The following is a 17,466-nucleotide window of genomic DNA, read 5'->3' as shown; positions in this document are numbered from 1 at the left end:
TGCCCACAGGAGCTATGACTATGATAAGAGACTTAGGGACACAGGTGGACAGTAGTCTCACCTTCGATAACCACATCGCCACAACAGTCAGGAAATCCTTCTATGTGGCACACCTCATCACGAAGGGCTTTTCATTCAGGAAAAAAGGAGGTTATTGTCCCACTGTACTCATCCCTCATTAGACCCATTATAGAATACAACGCCCCATTTGGTATGTACCTCTCAAGACATCTGCAACAACTGGAAATGCTGCAGAATACCTCACTAAAAGAATCACAAGCCTAAAGCAGATGCCCTATGCTGACCATCTAAAAAACCTCCAGCTATACGCTGTTGCATATCATCTACTCAGAGGTGATCTCTGCTTAACATACAAGGCCATGTCAAACCCAGAACTGTTGGAAATGCTACACTTAAAGAAATCCCAATCCCTCAGCACCACATGCTCCAGGGATCTAAACCTTATCATCACAATGAAGAAAACATGCTGGAGGGATAGGTTCCTGACCCAAAGATTCCCCAGACTCTGGAATAGACTGCCCATACATGTCAAGCAGAGCTCCTCTTTGGCCCTCTTCAAAAGGAACCTTGATGATTGGATGGGAGATAGGAAATTCACCCCGGGGATCACGTCAGTCGCCTTGCTAGACAGGGGTCCAGGAAAGTAAATATTGTGGGAAGAAATAGCCAGGGAATTTTTATGGCTAGGTTTGTATAGGCCCTAGTGCCAATAGCCTAGTACCAACTATGAACATATGAACCTATGACCAATGGTAACTATGCCATGAAGGCACAGCCACAGAAATGAAACTGCAATAAACTTGTTCCTTAGACACCTTGTTGCAATAATGTAAAATGAAATAGGACAGTTACCAGTAAACATCAAATGGTAGCCAGTACAATAAAGGTCCATGTTATGTGAGATGTGACTGTCACAGGGGAGGGGGTTAAATGGGCAATAGAAGAATACTAGCCAGGAGGACCAGGGCATTGCGTAGAACTGGCAGGGGGTATGGTTATGCGTGTGAGAATATGGGAAATTAAGCATAATGCTCAGGTTAGAAGTAGACTATGGCACAAAGGTTGTGGTGAAATGCTTATTGTTAGGCCAGTCATCATTATCATTTCATCAGTGGCAATCCCAAGAGGTAAAATGGATGGTGGAACATGTCAACCTATATTGACAAGCTATATATTACAACAGGAATACAAAAGCTTATTCAGTGATTAAACTAAGCAGTAGCAATGTAAAATGGACAATAATACAGATATTTAGAAAATATGTTGTTACAACATCAATAGTATGCATGTACCCATACACCTGGAGACTCTTATGAGGTGGAAAATCAACTAGGTGTCCTCTATTTCACCAGGAATTGAAAAAAAAAAGAAAAGAAGAGATATCCATGACTCACATGTCCTACATCTGGGTGAACAGTTATGCCTAAATAATCATAAGTAACGACCTGTCAGTATTTCATATTACAAAAATCTGGAGCATGTTCTCTAGTCTCCTCTTCCCATTAGCTAAGGAAGTCATGGTGGCATCTCTTCAGGTCATCTACACTTGAACTGCTAACCAAAGCAGATGATGCCTGTGGCTTTTTTTACCACCCTGGCAGGTAGTGCCAGGCATCAACTTTGCACTGAAAAGCATCAAAGGAGTCCCTCAGCAGGTACTCATGGTGCTCCCCCATTGCAGAGGTACAGAAATACTTTTGGCTCCTTTCTGCACCACTTGTGAGGCCTTCTACACTTGGCACCATCAGAAACCACAGTCAATTCACAGGCTGACTCTAGAGGAGAATGGTAACAAATATGCATCAACACACATTGTATGTATCACATGATGCACATGGGCAGGCAGTAGGGCAGCACAAAGAAGCCCAGTGCCACCATACAACTGTATGTTAATGAACAGCATGCCAGGGTAGTGTTTGGTGAAAGACACGCATGTACATTTTTGTCATTGATGCATGTATAGAGTCAGGCATACGCTTCATTGCACAGTCTAGGGCTGATATACATTGCTTTTAAAAATGCATTTCAAAAACATTTGCCCTAAACTGTCTCATTAGCATAAGTATCATGCTATAAGCCTTGAAACTGAGTGATAGAAATAGATGTAGCTATTGCGGTGCTCACTGTGTTATGGAAATTTGTGGAAAAGCAACTGAACAGTAGTAGATACTACAGGAGTCACTTAACAGAGGTAAGTCCTGTCTTCAGCCGCTATCCGCTTTATTAAGGGCAAATGAACCGCTAAAATGTGAGGAGAATATATACATATATATATATATATATATATATATATATATATATATATATATATATATATAGGAACACTACGAAAGCCCGAAACTGCAGAATACCGACACCCACAATACCGATGCCCAGAAGAACTAAACTTCAGAATCCCAACGGTGAATAATGGAGGTAAGTTTGTCATTCTCCCAAGTGTAGTGCGATCACAGGGTAGGTATATTTAAGGTACGGGGGGAGTGGGGGGTGCAGGGGACTTGCCCCCCTGCATACATGTTGTTATTGCTGGTTTTGGGGTTTATTTTGTTGTTTTGTTGATTTTGGTATTTTGTAGTTTTGTTCTTCTGGGCATTGGTATTTTCAGTGTTGGTATTGTGCGGTTTCGGATTTAGTAGCGAATATATATATATATATATATATATATATATATATATATATGGATTCACTTTATAACCTTGAAATACTGAAATATCGAATTTCAGTATCTCGAGACTATAAAACCGAATCCACAAAACACCGACACAAAAAAACACGAAATTCACAACACCGAAAAAACCGCACACACTATACCACACATACACCACAACACCCACATCACAACATAAACAAACAAAACTACACACATACACAGCTCATACACACATAAGCAGGGGGCAAGCCCCTGCACTTCTATGTGGGGGGCTGCACCCCCCACACCCCCCTACTTATATATACTAACTCCGAGATCGCACAAACACAAAACAAAAGCCAACTCACACACGCACATTCTCCGACCCCTCACACACATCAAACACATCAGCACACTCACACACACTCTAACTCCCACTCAAAACCCTTAGAAAACACTTACCTGACATAACACCTACATCCACACATGGCACCGTGCACCATCAAAACACAATCCCGGACATTACGCAGCGTAAGGTCATAACCGCAAATTCGACATATATTTGAGTTCACGATTATGACCTTTAACTATTTTTAACATTTGGCTTTATAGTCTTGAGATACTGAAATTCAACATTTCAGTAATTCGAGGTTATAAAGTGTTTATATATATATATATATATATATATATATATATATATATATATATATATATATATATATATAGTTAAAATCTTTTTAATTTCTCCAAGTCTTTTGGGTTTCTAATACCATGACGGGAATGCACCCCATTCCTAAATCAAAGTACGATTAAAGTTCATGAAATTAGTATTGTTTTAATCTTTGATGTCAGCCAAAAGTGCTCTTTGGAGCATCCACAGTGTGCCCAGTAATGTCTCCTGCAATTTGTATGGAGTTATATGGATTGGTAACATATCTAAATACGATTGTAGACTTTTTTTTTTTTTTTTAAGACCCATTGCTCCTACTACTATTGGAAATGTATGGGCATCTTTCTTCCACATTGCTCTCTTTTCTACCTGCAGATCCTGATATTTTATGACTTTGTGTCTCTCTGTATGCAAGACACTGTAGTCACTGGATGTGGTGATTTCAATGATCAATGCTACTCTTGTCTTCTTTTCTTGAGCCACTCTATCCAGTTTTCTAGTATCTATCTTTTGAACTGTTGGTAATGGGTGTTCCCATGTGACATAAACTTTATAATTTTCCGTGAAGCTTTGTGGCTCATGTTTCCAGTGTTTTTCAGCCACTCCAGTACCATAATGTTTGCACAATCCCCAGTGCAACAATCTTGCCACATTATTATGCCTTTCAGTATACAGTCCTTCTGCCATTAGTATGTCGCAACATGCAACAAGGTGTGCAACTGTTTCCAATTTGGTTTTACAAAACCTACATTTGTCTGTTTTCCCACATTTTTAATGGACATTGTAAACCAATGTGTATGCAGCCCACTATCTTTGACTGCCAATATTAACCTTTCATCTCTTGGTTTGAATTTGCCTCTCCTTATCCATTTCTGCATTCATTCCTGATTAACATGAGGTTCTTCCAAAAGTTTTATATACTTGCAACTATATTTATGCTTTTTCCACATTCCTTGCCTTCTCATCTGGTCCTTCTCCTTATATTCTTTCTTTTCTTTTTTGACACATTCAGTTGCTGCCTGAGTTTTATTCACTTCTGGTTTGATTTCCATTCCTGTTGGACACTGATATGCTTCTGCTAAATTAAGCAGAGAAGTCATCTCAGATTTATTCTCTTCATGTTTCAAAACTTTCACTACGTTTGGGTCTTGTGAGGTCAGAAGATATGTGTGGAGTGCTACAATTGCAAATCTATGCATATAATCCATTTCGAGGATATCCCTCCTTCAGAACTAGGAATATATAATCTTGGTATGCACTGATTTTTATAAATCATTTGGTGAACATGAAGCATCCTTCTTGTTTTCCTATCTAATCTATCCAGCATATTTTGGGGCCAGTAAATCACTCCAAAACTGTAAGTTAGGACAGGAAGAGCAAATTGGTTTATAGCTTGAATTGTGTTCCTAGATATCAGTGCTGTTTTCAGGATTGATTTGTCTTCTGCAATATTCCTTACTAAGTTTTATTCACATTTGTTCATGTTTTATTGTTGATCCTTCATCAATTCCCAAGTATTTATACACTCCCTCTTGCTCAAGTTCTTTTATATCACATTCTTGTCCCAAACTGATGTTTTCCTGATGTTGCAGTTTTCCTGCTTTAAAGGTTGCTTTTGCACATTTATCAAGACCAAATGACATTCTTATATCATCTGAAAAAGTTTTGACAACTTGCAGCTGTGCTTTCAGTTCCTCATCTGATGAGCTATACAGTTTTAAATTATCAACAAAGAGAAGATGAGAAGTATTTACACTTTGTTGTTTTCTAAGAGCAAAATTATAGCCATGGCATAAGCTGTTGAGTAGATAGTTTAATGGGTTAAGGGCAAAGTGGAATAGCAGCGGTGACAGTCACCCTGGAATATCTCCCTTTTAAGTTTTATCCCTGGGATAATAATTTGTCCTTTATCATGGCTTAATTGGAAAGTGGTCTGCCACTGTTTCATGGTCACTGTAATGTAATTGATCAGTGTAGAGTGTATCTTATACATTTTAAGCACTCTTTTATCCATGAATGTGGGATACTATCAAATGCATTTTTGTAGTTAATCCATGCCATACTTAGATTCTTCCCCTTTTTACAGTTCTCCACTATGACTTTATTTAACAACAAATGATCCATTGTTCCATATGACTTTCTTTTATTGCCCTTTTGTTCTACTGTCATAATTGAGTTTTCTTCTAAATGACTATAAACTCTGTCAGCATCAATTCCTGTGTATAGTTTACATGTCATCGGAAGGCAAGTTATTGGTCTATATTTTTTAGGCTGTTGTTGTAGGGGAAGAGGTTGCTCCACATCTACCTGCTGAAAGGGAAAGCGTGGATCAGGAAGGTGTGAGAGGAAACTCTGCAGTACAATAAAGCAGTGTTTTAAAGATTACAGAATGGTGTAACATGTGAAGGAGTAAGGGGACACAGACTGTATACAGATATAGGAAATGACTGCTTAAAAGTGAGTTCTGTTTTTTTATTGGGTAGGGGGGACTCCATACTACCTGCAGACAGCTGGTGAAGAGCACAGGCTATGGATGCCTGGGACTGGGGCTGAGGTGGGCAGCATTAGGTCAGATATACAGTGCTGTGAGGCTGTGTTAGGTGTAGAATGAGCAACGCTATGCATCACTGACAGACAGGACTGTGCTGTGATGCATTCTGTCTCTGTATTTGTATTATATATGGAGCATGGTAGGCAATGTGGAGTGTGAGTAGAGAACAGGTTTACAGACACATAGCTAGTATCAATATGAGGAGCACATGATGACCATGCCTTAATAGCATAGGTATGCACAGGCTATTGACAGGGTGCATGCCACAAAATGATCCACCCCCAACTGTCCTACTGGGATATTATTAGGAATTTTCCTATGATAGTGGGGCATGGCGGGGCTGGTGGAACTGCTGCCTCATAGGTATGTATACACCACAGTAGGTGCTACATATATGATACGATCATTGCACAGACATATATATGTAGATGCTACATATGCAATATGTCTGTGCAATGACCATAACTGTATATTCACATTTACAGGTTGTGACATGGCACCAAAGGAAGAAAGAACCTACAGAAGTTCTCCCAGGCAGACACAGAAGTGCTGTTGACAGAGCCTTCAGTGATTGTGTGTGTGTGTGTGTGTGTGTGTGTGTGTGTGTGTGTGTGTGTGTGTGTGTGTGTGTGTGTGTGTGCATCGTGTGAGCTGGTAATGGATGTAAATGAGATGGCCTCAACAGAGCAGTCCATCAGGTCTAGTGAATGGTCACTGATATACCCACGAGTAGGCCCAAGCCTTTGCATGGGAAACAGTGGCCATGGCTGAGTATCTGCAATCACAGAACATTCTAACTGTCATGGGGGAACAGAATAGACTTTGATAGTTGGTGGAATTCTAGATGTGGAAACCAAGCTGGATGCACATTTCCACATCTCAGTGATATACCAGGCTGGTACTACCTTATGTCAATAACAGAGTTTAAGAAGATGCATATGCCATAAGTGCAGGGATGGTCTGGGAAGCAGATTTCATGATGTACCACTCGAGTCACCTGCATTTACATTCTTTGTATATTCGTGATAAATAATGTTGTTGCGTTACTGGCTGGTGGTATTGTAACATATTAGTAATGTCATGCACTGGTGTTTATCTGTCTCCTTTCACAGGAGCTGCAGTTATAGAGTCATCCACCAAAGAACAGGGCATTCTTGATGTTGGTGCAGCGCTGGGCACTGATGGAGACTGTGGCCTTAGGTGACATAGAGGGCAAAAGTCTGCAATCAGCAATAGTGACTGTGGAAAGTACACTATCTCCCACATCAAGCAACACAATTCTGTTTTGCGGAACCTCCCCCCACCTCACCAGAAACTATAGAAGTACAGGTCATGCCCTACCCACCTACTCATGAAGCATGTCCTTATCCTACCCATGCACTTGCAGTGGGCAATGGACATCCACATGGTGTGAAGAATCAGGTTCTGAATGGTGGTGCAGTGGTCATCACTGCCATATCATCCAGTTATTGCTGCCTGAGATGTATGCCTCAGTGGGCATTACATAATGAATATACTGGTTAGTTATCCAGGGACAGACAGATGCCACAGCAGAAAGGATAGGTGGACTATGTGATCTGCATGAGAAGATACAATGAGGGTTTTCAATACATGGCCTACCTCAATAGTGTATTGAACAGACACATGAGTGTGTCCACTGCTTCTATGCACTGTGGCTGACGAGCCCAAAGCCACTGCTTATTTTCCTAAAGTGTGGGTACACTTCATATGTCAAGCAGGTCACATTTACGTACTGCTGCTTACTTCACACCACCCACCAGTGGAGTACATCATGAAGTATGGCATAGCACCCTAGAAGGGGTACATGTATTTCAGGTACAGGCAACAGACAGGTGGTCATAGTCTTGTGATTTGCAATTTTTATTCTGCAAGCAAACATTGATACAAGTGTAATTTCTTATCGGGAACTCACCAGTGGCTGGGGTCATCTAACTTCTGCTTTATTTCCTTCCCACTTTAGGTTCCACAACACCTTTCACTTACACATACACTCAAAGCATCTTCTGCAAATGCAAACTCTCAACACTATCTTAAACAACACTTTGCAATTTACTGTAGAAATCACTGCCCTGGAATGGCTCCTGCTTCCTGAAATTGGTAATATACCAAAGAATATCAATGGAGAGTTGAAACAAGATCTCATTTGCAGAGGTGTCTATCACTTCATTTGGTAAATTTGGAAGCATACAGGACAATTGAGATTTCTGAAGAAAATATAAAGATGTACCATTTAAACCCTTCTGCCAACATGTAAACTCTCTGGGTGAATCTAGCTGAAAGCTCCATCCAATATCTCTGTTGTTGAACATCACTGCTAAGGAAACTTAAGGACATGTACGTTATCTGATGAACATTTTATTTACAGTCATCCATATCAGTGTGGTATGTAGTGGCAGTTCAGAAGCTAATGAAATCCAAGAATATAAGGCTGACAAATGTACTTTTGCAGCACAGGAATAGCTAGATTTTCCAGTCAAGCAAAGATATAGACAGATATTTAAATATGCTTATGGTGATCTCTTATCCATACAAAAATTAAACGGATCTCAGAAAAATACCAGAAAACTAATTTTTAATAGAGGTGATGTTTTCAAGATTGCTGCTTTTAAAACAAATGTGCAAGCTCATGACAGCCCTTTAAACATCATATGTAGTAACAAGAAAATCTGGTCACCTGAATGGGAAAACAAGGCAAGAAAATGAAAGCCTTTTTAAACGGAGTGACAGATACTTCCTCTCATAGGTAATTGAGAAACTGGACTTCAAAGAATACTTCAGCAAAAAAGTCCTCCTTGAATACAGTAAGTAATGGCAAAATAAGTTTTGTCGCAGTGGAAAGTCCATTGCACCTCCCACCATCCTTATCTACATATACTAACTCATCAGTCAAAGATAGGGGCAAGCAGAAACAGAAAAAAAAAACAAAACAAAAAAACCAACATAAAGTGGCCTTGCAAAAACAGTGATCATGTTGTGTCTAAATAATTCAAGCAAAAGTAAAGAAAGCCATGCTAGATTAAAAGCCCACACACAAAAATCATAAAGCAAACCATAAAAGGCATAGACACAACCATAAAAACACCATAAAGCAAACTAGCAAAAACATTTCACTAAAACCAATACAACTATTCTTAAATTATTCAAACCAATCAAAAATCCAAGTGCAACCAAATTCCAGTATATAAGCAAAATAAATAAAACATCCTGAAGCATACAAACATTAAATATGGCCAAAGCTGTACAAAAGCCTTAAAATATAGAATACTGTAATTAGTAATGACAAAATATAGCACTGATTATGAAACAACTATAAAATAATATACTAATTTTGCTAATACTAATTTAAGACAGACTAAACAACACATGAAGTAAACTACATCAACTGAATGCAGAAAATCCATGGCAGACACCAACTACCATATGGAATAATACTGCATTTCTTTCTTTTTAGAAAGCTGCAAAAGAAATTTTCTTAAAATCTTCTGGAAAGAAGTTCTTGCAGACATGCTAAGCAAACATGGGAATGGGGTACGAAATGGAGAATAATCCCATTGGATCCGAAAAAGAGCTCATGCAGAGTTTTGCCAAGACCACTCATCACATTTTCATAGTGTCATAGCTTAATCATCATTTATTTTGCATTTAGGCTCATAAAGCCTTCTAGATACATAGATGTCAGACATGGATTCATACTTCCAACCACCTATCAATGAATCTAGACTACAACTGAACTGTTTATTATATTATGTTTTTCGAATCTCAATAAGAACTTTGTTCTAGGTGGTAGCCAAGTTATAAACTTATCTTCTTGTACAGCATTGTTTATAATTGTTAAACCTCACAAGCAACTTCAGACATTTCTGAAAGAGTAGCTGAACTCAGCTTCAAATATAATCATGTAGTTTCCTTATTAAAAGCAGAACCTAAGCATGACTTGCTCCTTATTGAGCAGTAACATGTGCCATATAGACCTTGTGGTTTTAACCTGTCTATATAGTCAGAAAACTGGTCTCTAAAAATAAACTGGGTAAACCTCCTTTGTAGTAATTTGGCAAACTAACTTCTAGTGAAGTGTATGCGCAAAATGTTGCATTACAAGTAAATGCAGGCCATACTGTAGCTTTCTAAAGTTCAGCGAATAACAGAGGGTACCTTCTGCATCTGGATTTGTAAAGAGATCCAAGCTATCTTAGGACTTTAGGTGTTGCTGTAGCAGTATTCTATGTTAAATAGGAGATTTTTCTCAGTATGATCACCCTTATGACTTTTCCAGTATTTACTGCCTGTGTTATTGAAGGCTAAGTTACTCTGAAGTCTATTCCTATCAAATTCCATGAGTTTATGCTTATTGGCACTTAACGTCAAATACACAGGCCTGGATTCATGAACACCTGCACTTAGTGCTACATCATGTGCTATATTTTGTCATTACTAATTACAGTATTCTATATTTTAAGCAGCTTTGCACTTCATGCCCAACCTCAGAACAAGGGTAAGCAGTATAATATGCTAATGAAGGCATAAGTAGCTGAAGTACATGCTAATTAAGCAATCCAACATGGCAGAGCTATTCATGGATGTAAAAAGTACACTCAGTGCTCCCGTTTGCCCTGAAAACCAATAATCTTTGGAATACAGCCATGAACACACTTATATAAAAAACACTAAGGGTTGCTGCTGTCATCATTGAAATGTATGTGCAACAGGCTTTAATTCAAGTTGCTGCATCCAGACCAGCTGAGAAGGAGAAGGGTGTTCAGACCCCATTTGACTTATCAAGGACTGATATGATACAGATATTGTAGTGCACTGGGTGGACAGGGATACTCTAGAGGAAATATGCAACCTCTGGGACCTCAACTGAGGGTCCAGGGAAATTGTGAAGAACCTATTCCAGTGGAAACAATGGTATGGATAGCATTACATATACTAGCTATAGGTACTTTCTAGAGATACACAGGGTATATATTAGGAGTGTCACAGGCCTCAGCTTCTGAATTATTACATAAGTTTCTAACTATAATGTTACAGCATCAAAGAATCATATCTGTTTCCCACATACTCCAGAGATGAGAGCAACAACCATGCAACAATGCTATGCCATAGCACACTTCCCTGAGATTCTGGGGGCCATAGACTGCACACACATAGAAATAAAAGCCCCACCTTGTGAACAGGGAAGGAGGTACTTCAACAGAAAAGGATACCACTCTATTAAGTGTCAGGTTGTCTGTAATGCCCAAGGGATCATCTACAATGTGTGTGTAGATAACTTTGGCAGCTTCCACAACTCACACATATGGCACATCCGTGACCTGGGCACAAGGTTTACTAGGGGTGACTTTCCACAAGCACTTCTAGTGGGGGAGGCAGGTAATGCAGTGGAACCTTACGTCATAACAGCCATGAGAAACCCACACAACCCCGCTAAGCAAGGCTACAATAATGCCTATGCTAAAACTAAGAATATGTACTCAACTTGTTCAAATCAAGGTTCCAGTGTCTAAACACTGCAGTAATATCCAGCCACCTCTTTCAAAATACTCACAGTCTGTGTCATGTTGCACTATGTAATTCTCAGGAAACAGCTACAATAAGGGTAACAGGGCCCAGGACCATAGTTCCCAAGACCACAGGCAGGGCCAACAGATACAGATGATGGGTCTGAGAAAGAGTGACCAGCTGCAGATGGTGGTTTCAGATATAGGCGTGCACAATATGCCATGGCTCTGGCTAAGAGACAAAGGATAACACACACACATTGACTATCTAAGTGAAAAACCTAAGATCTTAAGCACATACAAATATTAATGCTGATGCCTGCCAAAGTCCTTAACATTTACTTAACCATGTGAACAGGGAAGGAGGTACTTCAACAGAAAAGGATACCAGCATGTAATGGTTATGTTCTGTCAGAATCAGACAGAGTCAGTCCCCAAGGACACATCTCATAGCTGTATATTAATAAGGTAAGCATGAAACCTGTAAAAAAAAGACATATATAAACAATTGCCCTCATATTCAAACATTAATGTTGCTAAGATAAAATGCAGCTCAATGTTACAGTGATGTCAGCGTTAACTCATGACTGATTTACACAATGTACGTATATGACTCTGCCCAATACTGTCCATCATTTCAGTTGACATGATCAATGTGCATACACCAACAGTGAGCAGGGCAAATGTTAGCATCATTTGTACAAGTATAGTATCAAGCAATAATTAACTGTCTAGTATGACTGCATTACAAAGAATCACACAACAAATGTAATGAGGGTTAATAAGTATATAACCAATCATCTATAAATGTGCAGGAAAAATAAATAAAAAATACATTTCTTCTGCAATAAATAAAATTAAAGCAAGCTTGTGAGTAAGCAAGTATAAGCTATCCACTCTAAGTATCAGACATGTACACAATCGTAAGTCACAAAGAAATGTGCAAAGGGCAGGGCACAGTCAATATCACTTGCACAGTTTGGGGGAGGGGAACTACAGGATGGCAAGCCGGACACCAAAGAAGTGAGTGTGTACAAGTGAGAAACAAGTTTTTCAGCAAGTGTACAATTGTCAGGGCAAGGCAGGAGTATGGAACTGAATCGAGAGAGGTGGCGGCAATTAACAGGATACCCCAACCCCATGTAGAAAATGGGAAAGGGGGGGGTTGATGATGATAATGATGATGATTCAATTGTCAGGGCCTGTAGTAGGAAGTTTATATCAGCTAGCACTAATGTTTATATAACTTGTGCGTGTATGTGAGGTGGTATGGGCAAGAAGGTTTTTAATGTGCGTGGGCCTACATGAACACAATCAAAGCACTTGTGCTAGCACTACATTCTGGCATCTTGGACAGGTATGAGACATGCACGGTATAGTAGTCAGTTCACCATCATTTCCCCTGACCACGAGAACTACCTCTGCCAGGAGTTGCACTATTTGTTCCATGGCCCTGACTAGAAGTTGGGGTGCTGCCTGAATATAAATGATGCTGGACCAGCTCTCATGACTGCCTTCATGACCACAACCACATAGCCTATAACATTTGGGTGTGGATACATCAATCACTTTCAAAGTGGAAGCAGTGCCACTAAGGAGCGGGATTTGTCATGGTACATCAGCTAATACTTGAAGATGTAGGAGCTCTTTAGTCACATGGATGTTGAGACTCCCCCTAGCAGATATTCCACGCCAGACACTGCCTGATCCAGTGTGTCATTCATCCTATTCAAGGTGTCACCCACATGGTTCAGGAAGTTTGCATGTCAGAATGCACAACATTTAGTACTCACATTATCTCTTCAGAGGCCCTGGTGGAACATGTCTGTGTCTCCAAGATGGCCCTACATATACATTGCATGGCACCTACTGACACACTAATGTCAGGAGAAGGGTGGACAGCAGGCCTCCTCTGAGCACCTTTACAAACACCCCTGTATGGTACATCACCTTCAAAATAGCTAGGTAGCAATTCAGACAGCTCTCCATCTGGTATAATCACACCACCCTGATCAACATCAGCCTGTCATATTTCTGATGGCTCTTAGTCATGGGTATATGCAGGCATACTGACTGAGTCTAAAATATAGGCAGGGAATGTGGGAGCCACAACCTCAATGTTAGACTGACCCTCTGTATCCCAAGATTGTGCCTCTTCATCACTGGCATCATCATCAGAGGCTACTGATACTCCGACATCATGCAGTAAGAGTTCTACAGACAACACGTAATGAATACAACTGTGAGAAAGAAACAGATTAAGAACTGATCGAACCTATGTTATTTAAAAATGAAGTTAATCAATAATACAAGCAACTGCAGTTAAGAAACTACTTAAATAAACCAACATAATGTGTATTACTATGAAAAAACATGTATGTTCCTCCCTTCTGCAGGTAGTCATTGCAAATTAATACCCAATGTGCCTAGACAGAAGAAATGCAGATGAAAGAGGGATGATAAATCTTAAAATGCAAATCACACAATAAACAGCAACAAGCCCACCATACACCTGCATATTAAGTAGCAGCTTATGCAACAATCTGCTCACCATTTTCCTTCGTCCCCCCCTCCTCTCTCTGTCTCTCTCTCCATCTGACTCTCCCTTCTCCACCATCTCTCTCTCTCTCTCTCTCTATATATATATATATATATATATGTATATATATTTTAAAAAAAACATAATTATTACTATAGCATACCTAAAAGTTTAGGAATAAATTAAGGCTTTACCTGCATTATTTGGATGATATTTTATCATTTGGCAGGATAGTTAGGAACAACTTTCATCTTTTATGAACTATATTAATAAAAACACTAACTTTCTGAATTTTACATATAATTTTAGTATCAAGCAGGCAGCATATTTGGATGTCTTGCTTATAAAAGATTTTAATAATGGGAGGTATTTATCAACTATTTATAGGAAGCCAACATATTCGAAAGTTCTTTTGCACAAAAGCGAGCTGTTATCAAGGGGCAATTAGTAAGAGCAGCCAGTATGATAACATTGCATGAGCAATTTCAAGAAGAATGTAACTCATTACGTAATATGTTTTGTAATAGAGGTTATCCCGAACCTTTACTTGATGAACTGATGCAGGAACTTAGTTTGAAAAGGGAAAGAGGCTATTTTTTTACCCATCCTAAATTCCCTCAAAGGACGAATGACTATGGCATCATCATAGGGGGATTGGACATATTCGTAATATATATAGGAAGGGGTTAAATGTTAAAAATGTATTCAAATCCACCAATATTCCTAATAAAGTGCAATATCACATGAAAATATGTGGTAGATGCAATATATGCAAGTACATCTTAGTGTGTGATCGAGTGTTTATTAACAATAATAGGATTAATATAAATGGAAGATTTGATTTTAGCTTGATGGGTTTAGCACATGCAATGATTTGCCAATGTTGCCATAGTTTTTATGTGGGTAAAATGGAATGAAGACTTCATGACATGTTTACGAGCACATGTACGATGTAAGGAAGGAAAGAAGTATGAATGCACTTTGGAGACATATTGCGGAAAACCCAGGGCATCATTTTAAGTTTATAGTTTTGGAAAAAGTAGTAAGAAATCCTTAGGGGGACCATGGACTATCTTATTGGAAAAACAAGAACTCCACTGGAAGTTGTTGCTTAATGTATATAATTGGCCAGGCCTTAATGATAGTACTCCAGTAGCACCATTACTTAAGTTAAAAGCTCTTGAAAGATATTTTTTAAATTATCATTTTAAATTATCTGTTTTATTAGGTTTAAATATGTCTTAGTTGCTGCGGGAATTGTTTCAGGCTGCTGGATGTTAACTATTTTTAACATTATACACATTAAAATTTCATCTATTAATGTACATACGTCATTGTACCTTTAAATTTTACAGTGAATCAAGTGACTTGTGATACTATTTAAACTTCAGGTTTTCTGAATGAAGTTATCTGATGAAGTTTTACAGTGGTAAAACAAAAGTGGTTATTTTTTACATTTGGATTAAATACAGTTCATATTTTTCTTGCTTGGGGAGTTTTTTTGTCTGTTTTTTAGCGTACAGTTTTTTCTTTTACTGGTCTGTCATGTGATATCTTCGATACCTAAAAGTTCCCTAGTAGACACAGTTCTGCATCCTTCACCTGAGGACCTATGTTGCATATGAATCTGAAATCCCTTGATGAGTTGTTTGATCTTTTACAGTGGGCAGGAACTGTTACAATAACAGGATCACCACCACCATTAATAACCCTCCTTTCCCATGCAATAGCAGCTGCACATAATCATTGTCATGTCCTCCCACTGTATTGTCGTCACTGACCACCTATTCCTGAAAACAGTTATGAGAGGTCTTGTTATCTCTGTGCCTGTCTAACAGATCTGAGTGGTGTCAACATAGATCCTGCACAATCACATCATTTTCTGCATCTGTGAATGGTCATGTATGTGTCCCAGATTCTTGTATGTGATGAAAAATAGGGAAAAAAATTTACTTAAGCAAAGTGACTGGTAACAAAACATATATGAATGTATGCAAGCAATCAAGACCAAAAAAAAAATAGAATGTGTGGCTCTCTAGGAGTACACATAGGTAATGCATAACTATAACGATTCCAACCCCCCAAAAAATATTAATAGTAATGATAAAACACTTTTGTGATTATAACAACACATTTCTAACTCCTGTAATAGAAAGCAGCCTTAACAAAAATAATTTTACTTAAAATGAAGGCATTTACATATACATTATATCCTCTTTGATTTTGATCATGCATATATTACAGTCTGAACACATTTTTTTGGACTACAAGAGTAACCTGGCATTGCTGCTAGTCATATACCACTTTTTGTAACAACTGTTCAGATTTCTCAGAGAACTTTAGATATAAAGACAGGTAACATTACTTGAGTTTCCTTAAACAAAACATAAGTGCTATATATGCTATGACATCACTAACTGACAAATGAAAACAGCTAACAATTGTGACTGAGAAATGTAAGCCATAAGTAATGTTGACAAGAATATTCCTTTGTAAATAAACAACACATACCTTTACAGAAAGAATATTTGGTATTAAAGTACACAGACAATTTCAATTCCAGCAGTGAGATCACAGTATCAAAGTTTCTGGATCCAAACAATCTCCCTTATGATGATAGAAGTACCTTAACAATATGATTAGTTTATATAGTGTAGATTCAGCCCTATGAGCACTATTAATATGCAAATCAGGTGTCATTCCATTAGTGTTCAAGGATCCCACAATTTGCACTATGTGCTGGGCAGGTAAACATGGTGTGAAGGCCTACACAATTACATGCACATGCCCTAGCAGCACAAGAATGAACATTGAGAAGTGTTGATTCCTAAGGGCTTGCAAGCATGAATAATTAGTCTGACTGCAAGAATAATTTGTGCTTCACACTCCAGCTACTTTGCTGTACATTTTCTGAGCATGTGTCAAGGACAAGATAGTTACTAAAAAGTCAGAAATTACATTGACTGACTTAGGGGATAAACCTTTATAACAGTTTTAATTGCACACGCTTATGACTACACTGTGCCTCTGAGTAAAAAAATTGCCTGTATGTCAAATAAGTATATAACCCATTTAAATATACTGGCAGATTTCAAAATCAATGACAACTATATTGTGTTCATGTTAGAAAACCACAGAAAAGAGAATGATGTTCACAAACAAATCGAATAAAAACAACTGCAGTTTTGCAAATATTAGTTACTATTGTAACAGGAAGTATTAGCTTAATTGTTGTAAATATCCCACCCTTCTAATGGTAAATTACAAATGGCAACTGTCAAAAAATGCTTATTATGCACTTTTAATGTGAAGTGATACAATGTCACATTGTGAGTACATATAATCTACTTTCTCTTCTTCATAATATATGTATGTGTCTGTGGCAAATACTGAAAATAATCTCAAATGCGTCTTATTAATGCCATTGTTTCAAGGTTAATTTTCAGAGAGGGTGCTGTTTGTGTGAACACAATGATGTTTAAGGAGCATTTGCTTATGTTATAACACAACAAATCAGAGAAAACATCAGAAAGG

The sequence above is a fragment of the Protopterus annectens genome, chromosome 12.part0, assembly GCF_019279795.1.
Source record: "Protopterus annectens isolate FY-2018-M chromosome 12.part0, PAN1.0, whole genome shotgun sequence".
Taxonomy (NCBI): domain Eukaryota; kingdom Metazoa; phylum Chordata; order Ceratodontiformes; family Protopteridae; genus Protopterus; species Protopterus annectens.
The sequence above is the reverse complement of the archived record's forward strand: the minus strand, read 5'-3'. Positions refer to the sequence as shown.